At 54.0% G+C, this 12,362-nt stretch overlaps 1 protein-coding gene across 1 annotated transcript in view; it reads right to left on the bottom strand.

The window, feature by feature from the left end:
* CNTFR (ciliary neurotrophic factor receptor) overlaps positions 1–12,362 on the bottom strand; it is a 178,071-nt gene that overhangs the window by 119,905 nt on the left and 45,804 nt on the right. The window lies entirely within an intron of this gene.

Below are 12,362 nucleotides of genomic sequence, written 5' to 3'. Positions count from 1 at the left end.
CCACAAGTTGCTCCTCTGCACCAAGACCTGGGCAACGCCTTCCAGCCTGAGATTTCTGTTCCCCTAGGGAGGCATGAGATACCTTTGTGGGACAAAATAATGTGGAAAAATGTATTTAGTTTTTAGTAAATAAGCCAACTGTTGCCCAGAGATGGGGTCCAGGCAGAGCCCAGAACCACTCATTACCCAAAGTGGTGGGGAAGCCTCCAGCACCTCCAGCCACACCAAGGTTTCCCACATAATAACCCTAAAAATCTGATCAGGAACCAAGTCCGAAGCAGAGGAAAGACAACTCAGCCCAGCCACACATCGCAGGCTCCAAACCAACGTTTTCCCAAGCCTCATTAGGGATGATTTATGAAGGCTGACACCATCATTAACCTCTGACCACGTCCCCACTGCCTGCAGGGCACTTCGCAGCCTGCCCAGACCGTCCAGCGGCATGGTGGGTGGATGATTGCAGTTTTATCCACCCCGCCAGCACAGCTGGGTGCTTTGAGGGGGACTCGTGGCATTGCCAACCCGGCCGGGAGGAATGCACCTTCCCGAGTGCTGGCTTGGGGACGAGCCCCGCAGGCAGGCACGGAGCAGCTTGGCATGGGCAGCAGGCACTAACGACCCACCATGTGCAACCCCATCTGGTTCTGACACATCCATTATTCAAAGGCATTTGGCAAAGACCTTGGGCAACTCGCTGCCAGTGTCGGGGTCAGTTCACAAGCTCATGAATTCCCAAACTATTCTCTGTTTGTGCTCATAGCCGAGCAGTGAATGGGATTTTCGCAAATTTCAAGGGAGCTAGTGTTTTCTAAAAACACCTGCCTCTGGAGCCTGCAAAATCACCCAAATTTCCATCCTCATTTAAGGCACACATCTAGCTGGAAAAAAATGAAAATTTGTCTGCAACTACACAGACTGACAGCACGTAGCAGCCCAGTACATAAGGGTGGGAAAATCCCCCGCCTTTTAGCAATCCCCCAGTTTCACGGGTGATCTTGTGCCATCACAGACCCTGAGCCAGGGGTGCAAGCTTCAGCTCACCCTTCCCACTGGCTCAGGGGTGGAAATCAGGCAGAGCAGGACCTGCTTCTTCTCTGGGTCCGTCCCCAACTCCTCTGCCGAGCATCTCTTATCCTGCTTCCAACAAGTGGGACATAAAGGATGTCCCCAGCCCCACAGTGACACCCTGGGGCCACACTTGCTGGGCAGGATGACAAGCGGTCCCGCTGCCACCGAGGCAGCTCTCGGGAACCTCGGGGAAGGAGCGGGAGGAGGCGCACATGTGGGAACGGGAGATGGGGCTTGCTCAGAGACAGCTCTGCGCTTTTGGCAGGGCTCGAGGGCATTTGTTTTGAAGCTGTGTTTACATGCCTTTGATCAGACGTGTTTAACTTTCCTGGTGCGTGACAGCAGCAAAACAAGTTTGATACAGGGATAATGAAACACATTGTGCGCCCGTACGTGTAAACGGCTCTAACGAGGCTGCACACACCGGCCGCTCAAGCTGCAAGCAGAAAGGGGGAGCTGGACACATGGGAGGTGCATCACCACGATGCCAACCCCATAAGGGAAAGCACTAGCCCAGGGCTTGGCCGAGAGCAGTGTGCCCCAAAGAGAGGCAAAACTCCCTCCAGCATCGCGGGGAGCTCTTCCTCACCAGCTAAACCAGGGGCACCACGCAGGGCTCAAGGCTCGCCTGCAGCAGTGCCCGAGGGCACCGGTATTGAGCTGCCCCCGCTTTTTCCAACCTGTGAGGATCTCAGCAGCTCCTGAAGTCGGAGCTGCCTTTTGAGAGATGCTCTGAGAGCAAAAAAGAAAAGACAGCTTTCAGCGATGCTCCTAAAATAGCCTCTCCCTGAAACGCTATGACACACCTGGCACAATTATCAAGGACGTTCGTGCATATGTTTAGACCGACTGGACCACTAAACACCCTGCCGGCAATTCAAGCCTCCCAAGGCACTAAAAGCTTCCTCCCAGCGTGCCAGCAAAGCACACAGTGCTGCCGGCATCCTTCAGAGCAGGAGGATGGCACCGAGGCTGCGCACACAGCCATAAGCAAAGCAGCACGGGGAGCATTTCCTGGCAGTGCAATGCAAAGGGCCGCACTCTGAACTGTCCTTGGCATGGGGCAAAGCCTTAGTACACACAGGGGCTGCTCCCACTGAGGAATCTGAAGGCAATCGTCGCATTTTGGAGGTTAAAAGATCTGTGGAGGAGCGCGGATGCTGAGCACGCAACGCCACCAGCTTCTGCTAGAGAGCAAACCCAAGCACATTAAATCTACCAGTGCAAATGCAGGCAGCGGGACTTTATAATACAGTCCCATGCTGACCATGCTTCATGATGAGAGATGCCACCGTTTCTCCGTGCTTAGCGCAGCAAATGACTGAAGCATGCTGGCACAAGAGGTTTCCTAATGGCATGCCACCTCGCTACGCAACCTGTCAAGCCAATGCAGGCTTGTGCAGGAGAGCTCAGTTGGCGATAGAGGGGGAAGTGAATACTCAGCTGTGATAAATATTTAACGTGCTTTTAGTCCTGAAGAAGTGTAGCACTGAGGCCATCATCCTGTAAGTGAAAACCAAGGCTGATTAATGGGGGAAGGTACTCCCATTTATGGGAGGTTAGGATCAATCCCAATTCTCAGCTATTTGTTGAATCTTTAATGCTCTTTTTCGAGAGCAGAGTTCCTTGGTGAAGGGCAGCATCCTAATAAGGCTGCTTTAACGGCACGGATGTTAAGGGGGTATAAATAAAGGCCCTCTGTGAACAAAATAATAAACAATGAGATGAAAAAGGAAGGTTTCACGTGGTCACTGCATTTGTCTGGCTTGGAAAAACAGCTCTGAGAAGATGCCCTCTTTCCTGGAGGGTGGATTTGCCTCTTCCAGAGCCTGTCCTGCCATCACGGAGCTGAGCTCAGCATCGCCCCCAGACTCTCCCTGTGCCAGGCCAGAGGAGCCTGGCTGCCTGCGAAGTGAGGAATGCTTCCAGGCTTTCAGCAAGCAGGTGCATTAGCTACTGGCATGCCGGGAGAGAAAAAGCAGCCGAGTGAAGGCAAGGAGAAGCTCGCCAGCCAGGCGAGATGCATCCAGCTGGGTCCTCCTCCACCACTCCCTTGCATTTCCAGCCCAACAGCCCGTGCTTGATCCTTCCACCTCCCTCCCTTCCTGCTGGGAAGATCTCCCCCATTTCTTCCACACCTCAGCCCTCTTCTCAGCCCGGCAGTTTCACCACCTTGTGCTCCACCTTTTCCCTCTCCGCAGCAAGGTGGCCCTACGCCATCATCCATCTCAGCAGCCAAGACAAACCCCCCACCTCCGCCCTTATACTGGTCTCAACCACATCCCCTCTGATGCTCTCCAACATCCCCCTCCAGATGCTCCCCGTGCTCTCCAACATCCATCCCCCTTTCTGCAGATCACCCAGACTGAACAGACACCTTGCATTTACAAGGCACATCCCAGGGGCGCATCAACGACAGCATCCCCATTTGCCCCTTTTTAGGTCATCACATCACCATCCCACACTCATTTCCCCCAAGAAACCGACCCCTTTTGCTTGGTTCCACCTCACCATGCAGCAGGGACCGACCTGCCACCAGCCAACAAAACCCTCCCTGTGCACCCCTGCTCGCTCACCATCCCCCCCTCACCAGCACAAGACACAGAAGCCAGGCCACAGCCACAAGCCTGCTAATGAAGACGAAGAGCCAGGCAGCCTGGCCACCCCTCCCCAGCTGCCCGTGCCTTTCCGCTTGCATTATTCCTCCTGCTGCCACTTGTCTGAATCGGTCATCGGCTCCTTCCCAGCCACCAGCACCCGTGCTGCTCCTCTCGCCTGCAGCCCATACCCAGGGTGAAGAGGCCAAGGGAGGCACAGAAAGAAAGGGATGAGGAGGTGAGCTGGGAAATGCAGGAGAGAAGGGACAAAGAGTTCACTACAGAGAGGACACCAAAGATGCCCAGTGCAGGCTCCCACACACACTGGAGGCTGGCGCATCCCTGCTGAGCCCCACGGATCTGATCCAACGTCAGCTCAGTGATCAGAGCTGAGCAGCAGTGCTGGCTTCTCCCCAGGGTGCGGGGGACACAAGGGCCATGCCACCCCAAGGTGGGAGCCCAGAGCACGCCCAGCCCTCAGAGCCTGGCATCCTCCTCCACCCTGCAAGGGGACCACATTCAACACTTCCCTTTAGGAAGAACAAGGTGACAAGGCAAGTGCCACGCATCTGTCCTCGCAGTATGGCACACCTCAAACATACTTCCCCAAGTTATCACGAGACCTGCAGGGGAATGCTGTGAGCTGTTCTCCTCTGCCTGACCTCAGCACGCTGCCCTAGGCATGCTCAGCACCTTCCTCCTCGCCATCCCAGCAAAAGGCAGGGATGTTCGCCTGCACCCCGCAGGCTGGCAGAGAGGAGCTGCCGTGCGAACCGGTGTCATTAGGATGAAGATCGGAACTGGAGAGGAGCAGCTGCATCCCCAGAGGGACGGGATTACATCCGACTGCCCTGCAGGACCCCGCATACCTGCTGCCAGGCCGGACAGACCAACCGCGCGGCTATGCCGAGCAGAAGGATGCTCCCAGCACAGGGAAGCCACAACCAAGCCCTAGCCCTCAGCCAACCCACCCAGGTGCCCTGGCTTCTCTCCCCAAGCCAGGAGAGCCTCCGGCAGAGCCAGGCAGCCGGGAGGATGACGGAGACAGGGCTGCTGTTGTTTACAGGCCGCTGGCAATGGCGCTGCGCACCCCGCATGCCTCCCCCAGCCAGGAGCCAGCTCCAAGAAAGGAAATTACACGAGCCAGAAGGTTTGATGGAATGAGCCCATTGGGCGGCTTGAAGATAGCTATTAATGGAGAGCTTTCTCTAATTGCTTTTGTATAATCTGGGGCTGCTAGGCGGAACTGGGTAATAAATGAAATCCAATTACATTTTCTCTCAGTATTTATTTTATTAAGTAGAATTCATCAGCTGATGAAGGGCCCCTCGAGGTAATGGCTCATGACCTAGTCGAAGGCACTTTTTTTTTTTTATTATTATTATTATTATTTTCCCCACTTGGGGAAGCAGATAATTCAGTTCCCTAGCAGAGGCAGACTGCTCCCCGCCTACATCCTCGCAGGATGGGCAAGTCCCGGGGCAGGGGTCCCCAGGCAGGATGGTCACAGGGTGCCCAGAACCCACAGTGTCTTCCCAAGCAGCATCCCTGCTCCTACTCCTGGAGCCTTGATGAGCACAACAGACAACCAAACCTCACCTTCAGAGCACCAGGCAAAACAGAGATGGATCAGTGGTGCACAACTTGCATGGTGCGGTCCAGAGTGACGCAGCAAAGATTATTCTCACTGGGATGGAGTTCAGTGTCTTTTGGCCCATGTCTGCTTTACTGGAGGCTGCAGATTTTGGTGCCAGCACCATTTCCCTTGGATCAATGTGCTGCACAGGGCAGTGCTTTAGCTTACAAACTTTGGGCTAATAGAGGATGCGCTTGGCTACAACCCAACCGGCTGTGAGCACCAGGAGCTCAGCTCCATCAAACGCAGCTCTGCAGTCCAACACGTCCATACGGACCAGCCTCACATTGCTCTGCTACAAGGCACCCAAACCATCCTTGGGACAGGAGCAGTGCCTTAAGGACACCAAAAGCATCAGCCTTGCACGGATGCACCCCGGCAAGCCTTGTGCCACTGCTTATGTGACAGTGTCAGAGGACAGGGCGTACTGGTGACATTCAGTGGTGGCATCGCTGTGATGCACTCTGGCTCCTGAGCAGGGTTTGGGGGAAGGCAGGGGTGGCACTGCTGGAGCACAAAACCCAAGCACTGGCACAAGGGTCCTTCTTTGGGGACAGGACAGCAGCAAAACCCCAGCACAGCACAGGTCGGGAACAGAGCACGAGGTCTCTGCTCAGTTGTCCAAGCTCCAGCTGGCATCCCCATGGGTCCAGGGTGGCCGGTATGGCACAAACCCCTTCCTCCTCTTCTCCCAAGCAGAAACGTGGCTGTTGGCCTTTTCTTCACCCCTCTTCTCACCGAGGTACTGACTGGCGTTGGCCCCTGCTCCCAGCCCTAGCGCTGACATCAGCGGCTCGCCCAGCTCTCCCTGCCACCTTGTCATACGAGCGATTTATCACCCGCCAGTGAGCACTCGTTACAGACGACAGACTCCAGCCTCCATTAATTAATGGGAAATACTTACAGAGGCATACACACACGCACAAATCTGTCTGAGCGATTTCCTACAGCACCTACCACGAGCGCAGGCGAGGGGAGCGGTGGCAGAGGTAGCGAGCCCCAGGCGGGCACAAAGCAAAGAATCGACACAACCGGGCAAAAACGAGGCACGGAGGTGGCAGGGAGAGCAGGATTTATTTTCCTCAGCTAGTAAGAAGGTGGCCCTTGTCAGCCCAACACGGCTCGGCCCGCAGATGAGTGGCACCAAACAAAAGCCCAGGCTGAGCCCTCGCAGCGCCGGGCGAGCAGAAAATAAAAGCAGTGAGAGTTCACAGCGAGCCCTGCGAGAAGTGCCACGCTCCCCTGTGCTGCTGCAGAAGCCAGGCACGGAGGGCAAGGGAAGAAAAGGATTTCAGAGGGATCTTCTGAAGCTTGTCTGGCTTTTTGATTGTGGAAGAAAACCTAAAACCGGTTTGAAATGAGATCTAAACATTATGTCAAAACCCAGCGCTTGATCTTTTTCACAAGTGGGCTTTCACTTTCTTCAGCTGCGGCTATTTGCCAAACACAACACAGAAACACAAGCTATTCCTGTTAATCCAAAGCTATTTTTCACCAAATATGCAATTCATCTGAAACCTTTCTGCCGAGCGCTGCTTTAGGAGAAGCTATCTGCTGAGCCGCCCAGGCAGGATTTATGCTCAAACGAGCATTCATGAGTAACAAACTGGATTCATAGAGAAACACATCATCAATAAATCCGTCAGTCACTTCTCCTGCCCTCAGCATGGGGCTGAAACCCCGAGTAACTACTCAGCACTTCGTCAACCTTTACTCCAGCAAAGTCTGGGCAGGAGACCTCAGGATTTAGCCTATTGATTGCTTACCATTGCTTGCGATGCCCCGTGTAGGTTAGAGATGTTCTCTTCAAGCAAGATTAAATACCTGGCTTACAGCACTGGGATTCAGGGGAATATATATACTTTTATTTTAACCAGCACAGGAATACACCAGTCGATTTGCCCCATGCAACAGCCCATGGTGGTGCAAGGGCAAGCCAACCCCCTGCCTCGCTGCCAGGCAGGGCGGCACACAGCGATGCTCCCCCTTGGGCTGTCGTAGCATGCCCCAGGGCTGTAGCAGCACATTTCTGCCTGTTAAAAGCAGTTTTGTCTCTGGCTCCAGAGATGCTCTCTGCATCTCTCTCCTCGCCTCCAGAAGAGTTTTGTTGCAAGAACAATGGAGTGACAGCTTCCCGGCAGCGCCGAGTCGCATCCCCAGCTCAAAGGCAGCTTTAATACCTCGCTGCTCCCGAGCCTTTCAGTTTTCACATTCGTTTGAAGTTAAGCTGATGTAACTTGGGCGAGTGGGTGCAGACGGAGGCACTCAACCAAAGCGTGGCGCAGCAGGGCAGCCGCGGGCACTCTGCAGCAGGGCCGACATCGCTCCGGCCAAGGGACGAAGTACACCACCCCTCTTCCCCAGGCAGCAGCAGGTACATTAAAAATATTATAGGATATATAAGATAGACAGAAACGAGCATCCTGTCCCATCCAAGGGCATGCCTGGGACATTGTTGCTGATGCTTGAGCTGGGATTAAGCAGCCCTGGGCAGAAGGGAGCTTTGACAAAAGGAGGTCTGCTGCACACCTCGGAGGAGCCGGGTGGGTTTGCTCTGTGTGACACTGGTTGTGGAAGGATTTTGCCATTTGCTGGTGTAGAGCTAAGTGCAGAGACCTCCCCCCAAGCCACTGCAGGCTAGGGATGGAGCATACTTTGAAGGGAGATGGAATCTCACATCGTAAGGCTGCTTCTCCCCTGCAGGTACCACCGAGCCACCCAGCACCTAGGACAAAGAAAAAAGGCCCTTGGCTGCTAAAACCCTGCAATTCCCCCAGAAAGAAGCATCCCGCAGAAGCACATAGCAGCTCAGGAGGGGTGGAAATCTAGGTTTTACAGCATCTACACCCAGACACGTGCCCGAGCACCACGTCGGGAGCGTGCCGCTGCGCCGGCCCCGTGGCACACCCGTGTTGCTGGAGGTGCGGGCACACGTGTGGAGGTGGCACGCCGATTTCCCAGGCTTCGCCCACGCAGCTCGCTGGTTTCTGATGCGTGCCCGCCTCCCGCCTCGCTTTATTTCTGCCTCGTGCCCAGCCTCCCCCCTCTCCTCTGGGTACTCCTCCTGCTGCCGTTTGTTCCTGTCCTTTATGGCCCTGCCTGCTGTCACTCGCGTAACCTTGCCTGTTTGGTAATTTGTGGCAATAAAGTGTCACTGTGGGGAAAAAATACAGCATCCCAGCGGCATATAAATCTCTGATCCATAAATTGTGCAGGCCCCACGTGCTTGCCCCTCCTTTTTTTTATGTAAGCGCAACGATTTAGGGCAAGAGGAAGGAAAAAAAAAGAGCCGGCAATGTGATCTTAGTGAAGGGCAGCACTGAGCCGTCCTCGTTAGGGGCTGTAATGAATGCCGAGGGGCTGGTGCGTGTTGTAAATTGCCCTGGAGCAGTGTGGTCCCGGCACAGGCTGCCTGGAGCTGTCCTGCTGTCAAAAAATAAGTGGGTCCCCACCAGCACCCCTTCCTTGCAGAGGAGGGGACCTGCGAGGACATGGGGCAATGCAGCGAGTCCATGCTTTGCACAGAGCCCAGGCTCGCTGGGCAGCTCCCGTGCCAGATGTGCCCCACATCTGTGTCACCACAAGGGGTGACACTGCTCTACAGGGCAGAGCATCCTGCATTTATCTCCGGGAGCTGAGACCCTCAGGGGCTGTACACGTGTTTTCAGAGGGAGTGCTGCCCCTGCTGCTGATGGTTGCTTCTTTTAATTGGAAAACACTGTTTGCCTCCATTAGAGCCCTCATTTACCGAATGATTGTCACGGTCACGCTGCAGCTGAGCAGCAAAAAGCCACCTCCAGCACTCCCGCTGCCTCTTGCCCCAGCTCCTGTGCCAGACCCCACAAGCCATCCCTCTGCCACAGCCATCAGGGTCTCACCTGCCGCCCATCACACAAAACAGCAGAAAGCCTTGCATTAAAGCCTGCTCCTGACACCGACATCTTTCTGGACATCTACGGCCCACCTGAGCAGCTAAGTAACATGCCTGCGAATATAAACAACCCAGAGAATGCACATTCCCTAGACAGATAGCTTAGGGAAGTGCCATCACCAGTTGAAAGCCCATATGTGGTTTTGTTACAAAGGTATCTGCTTCCTGTCTTCCCCGCTCGTCAAAGGAATATATGGGCAGAGCAAAGCAGCACCCTGGAGACAGGCTAACACCGAGCGGAGAGCAAGGGATGCTCGGAGCGCTCTGCAGAAGCCGTGCAGGTGAACACATTATGGACACCGTGGGGAGGAGAAGCCTCCCTCCTCCCAGGCTCAGGAACGAGGCAGCTGATCGAGACGATGGGTTGAAATACACAATCAGGTCTTGGCCCCCAAAGCTGCCCACAAGCCACTGAAGCTTGGAAAATAAAAAATAAAAAAATAAATTAAAAATTAAAAATTAAAAATTAAAAATTAAAAATTAAAAAATAAAAAATAAAAATTAAAAAATAAAAATTAAAAAATAAAAAATAAAAAATAGCACTTGCTGCAAAAACTGCAGCCCACCACCGTGGCATCATGTGTTGTGCCACCTCGTAATACTGCTCCTTGTTTGGGGAGCCCCAGTACAAGATGCTAAGCAGAGAAAATCTAGCAGAGGTCGCTGAGTTGGCTGGGGGAGTTATTGAGAAGACTGAACCGGGCTCTTCACGGGGATGTGTGGCAATAGAAGGAGAGGCAGTGGGGTGAAGCTGAAAGAAAAGGCTCCCACGATGCAAGGAGAAACTTCTCCCCATCTCGAGGGCCCACAAGCAGGGGAACAGTGGCATTCTTCCCACCTAAAAGGCAGGTCCCTCTTCAGGGGAAGGCCACCAGAAGCAGCAGCACCGTGGGCTGCCGGAGGGATCCACCTCAGCCAGAAGGTGGAACAGATTCCTCTTCAGACCTCTGACAAGTGCCACTAAACACTCCCGAACTGCACAACCAAGCGACAGCACCAGAGCTTTGGCAAGACATCTGTCCATCTATAAATAGCGCTCTGCCGCCTGTCCTTATCGCGGGGCTTTGATGCGTTTGGGGAGAGCATTTTTTTTTTTTTTTTCCCCTCTCTGCCGAGTCCCAGGCAGCACAGATAATGGGCTTGCATCGATCCAGCTCAAGTATTACTAAACTTCCTACTATCGTGGCAGCGTGCCAGCCCCAAAGAGGACAAGAGAACATGTGTCTGCTCAGAGCCAACCACAAGGAGCAGGCAGAAAATTGCTTATTGCTTTAGACTTGGAAAAAAAAAAAAAAAAAAGAGGTGCTTTTTGCAGATTTGTAGATCAATCTACAATGTATTTTAGAGGTTTAAGAAAAGTCAATAGAAACAAGATATATCATTGCTGCACAAGAGCCCGAGAAGTATTTCTATTTACGCTGCCACGAGTGCTCTGTTGCAGGCTCGCTTTCCTGCTGCTCCCTGACGTGGTCCTGCATCGCTTCCCCTGAAGAAAAGATGAGGCCAGAGGCTCTTTCTTCCCTGCCGTGGGTTCACCAACCTTTTGGTTGTACCTAGTTGGGGTCTGATGCACCCCATGAGCATCACAGCCATACTTTGTGCCTGTGACCAAGCGGACACAGGCAGCCCCACTGCCACACTGACCTTGTGGGCATTTTGGGGGTACCCCCTCAACAACACCACATGTGCATGCGTGTATAAGCATGTACTTATGGTGCAACGGCCTGCCCTCTGCAAATTCATCCCCAGGAATGTCACAGGCTTGTCCCTCCCGTGGATACATCTGCTGTGCACCCACTCTTGCACCAGGGTGGCACAGCCTGGGGAAGCCTCCGCATGAGCCTCCTTGCAAGCCCTCCGCCCTTCAGCTCCACCACAGAGCACTGTAAGGTACTCAGAGTTTTTTCTCCCTTGCTTTTATTATTATTAAATGAGCCACACGATGTGCCTTATTAAACCAGACCTAAATGACTGCTGCCCCTCCCTAGGCCCTGCATAACACACTAGCCATTAAGCACGCAATTAGCGCGCATCCACAAATCCGCACGCGTCGCCCTAACGAGCCTCCAGGCAGCAGGTCCCGCTGGATCCGGCCACAGCCATTGCTGAGCCTCACGAGGCCCAGAAAGCCCTCTCTTTCAGAGTGGGGAGGATAATGTGTGTGTCTGGACTGTAAGAGCTGCTCACGCGTCCGTGACAGGCAGGGGAAGCTGACGATGCCTGGCTCAAGAGATGTGCCTGCCCATCTAAGGCCCAGCCCGTGCCATGGGAAAATGGGTCAGTCCACAGCCCTCCTTACAGCCTGAAACATGTGCAAAAACGCAAACAGCTTCCCCATATCCCACCCGAGCCCCCTACCCGCTCTCCTGCGACCTGTGCGCCTCCAAACCCCTTCCCATCCCTCTGCCAGGCACAAGCTGCTCCGACAGCACATCGGCGGGGCCGGGCTTTTATTCCTCTGCTGCCGCGTACGGGCGGGCGCCAGGGGACGTATCATTCAGCAAAGCCAAGGAAGCAACAAGCAGCGTTAACCATTAGCATGTGTGCACAGAGACCCCTAATAAACTCTTTTTTCCCTCGCTCCCATCTGCTTTGCTCTGGGCCACTAAATCCAATTCAGCAGAGCTCGGAGCTTGTAACGATGCTGCGACACATTTGTCAGATCCCCGACTAGACCCATGGCTAATTTTACAACGCTAATTTATCTCACCATATTACATCGCTTTCATTTCATCCCCCCAGATCCCATTACTGCCAGCATACCTTGTAGCCGGCATGTAATAGTAATTGGTATTATTAGCGACGTACCCTCCTCGAGCTGCTCTCTATTTGCGAGCGGCACAGAGACCTGCTGGCAGGTCAAGGATGAGGAAGGGATGGAAGGGGTCCTCACCCCACACAGCTCCACCGATGCCACTCCCAGGCGATGTTTATGGCTGAGTTTTGCTGCCCACTCCCTGCTGTGGCCCTTCAGGTGCTGCCCACCCCCGGGGTTTTTAACCTTGAGCTCATTTCAGTGCCCGCATCCAGCCTCGCACATATTTGCATTTGTGTCCTTGCCTGGGGCTCAGGGGACAGTGATTTGGCCAATTCAGAGCAAAAGGGGCTGCAAAACACCCCTGGAAAATGG

The sequence above is a fragment of the Anser cygnoides genome, chromosome Z, assembly GCF_040182565.1.
Source record: "Anser cygnoides isolate HZ-2024a breed goose chromosome Z, Taihu_goose_T2T_genome, whole genome shotgun sequence".
NCBI lineage: Eukaryota > Metazoa > Chordata > Aves > Anseriformes > Anatidae > Anser > Anser cygnoides.
The sequence above is the reverse complement of the archived record's forward strand: the minus strand, read 5'-3'. Positions and strand labels throughout refer to the sequence as shown.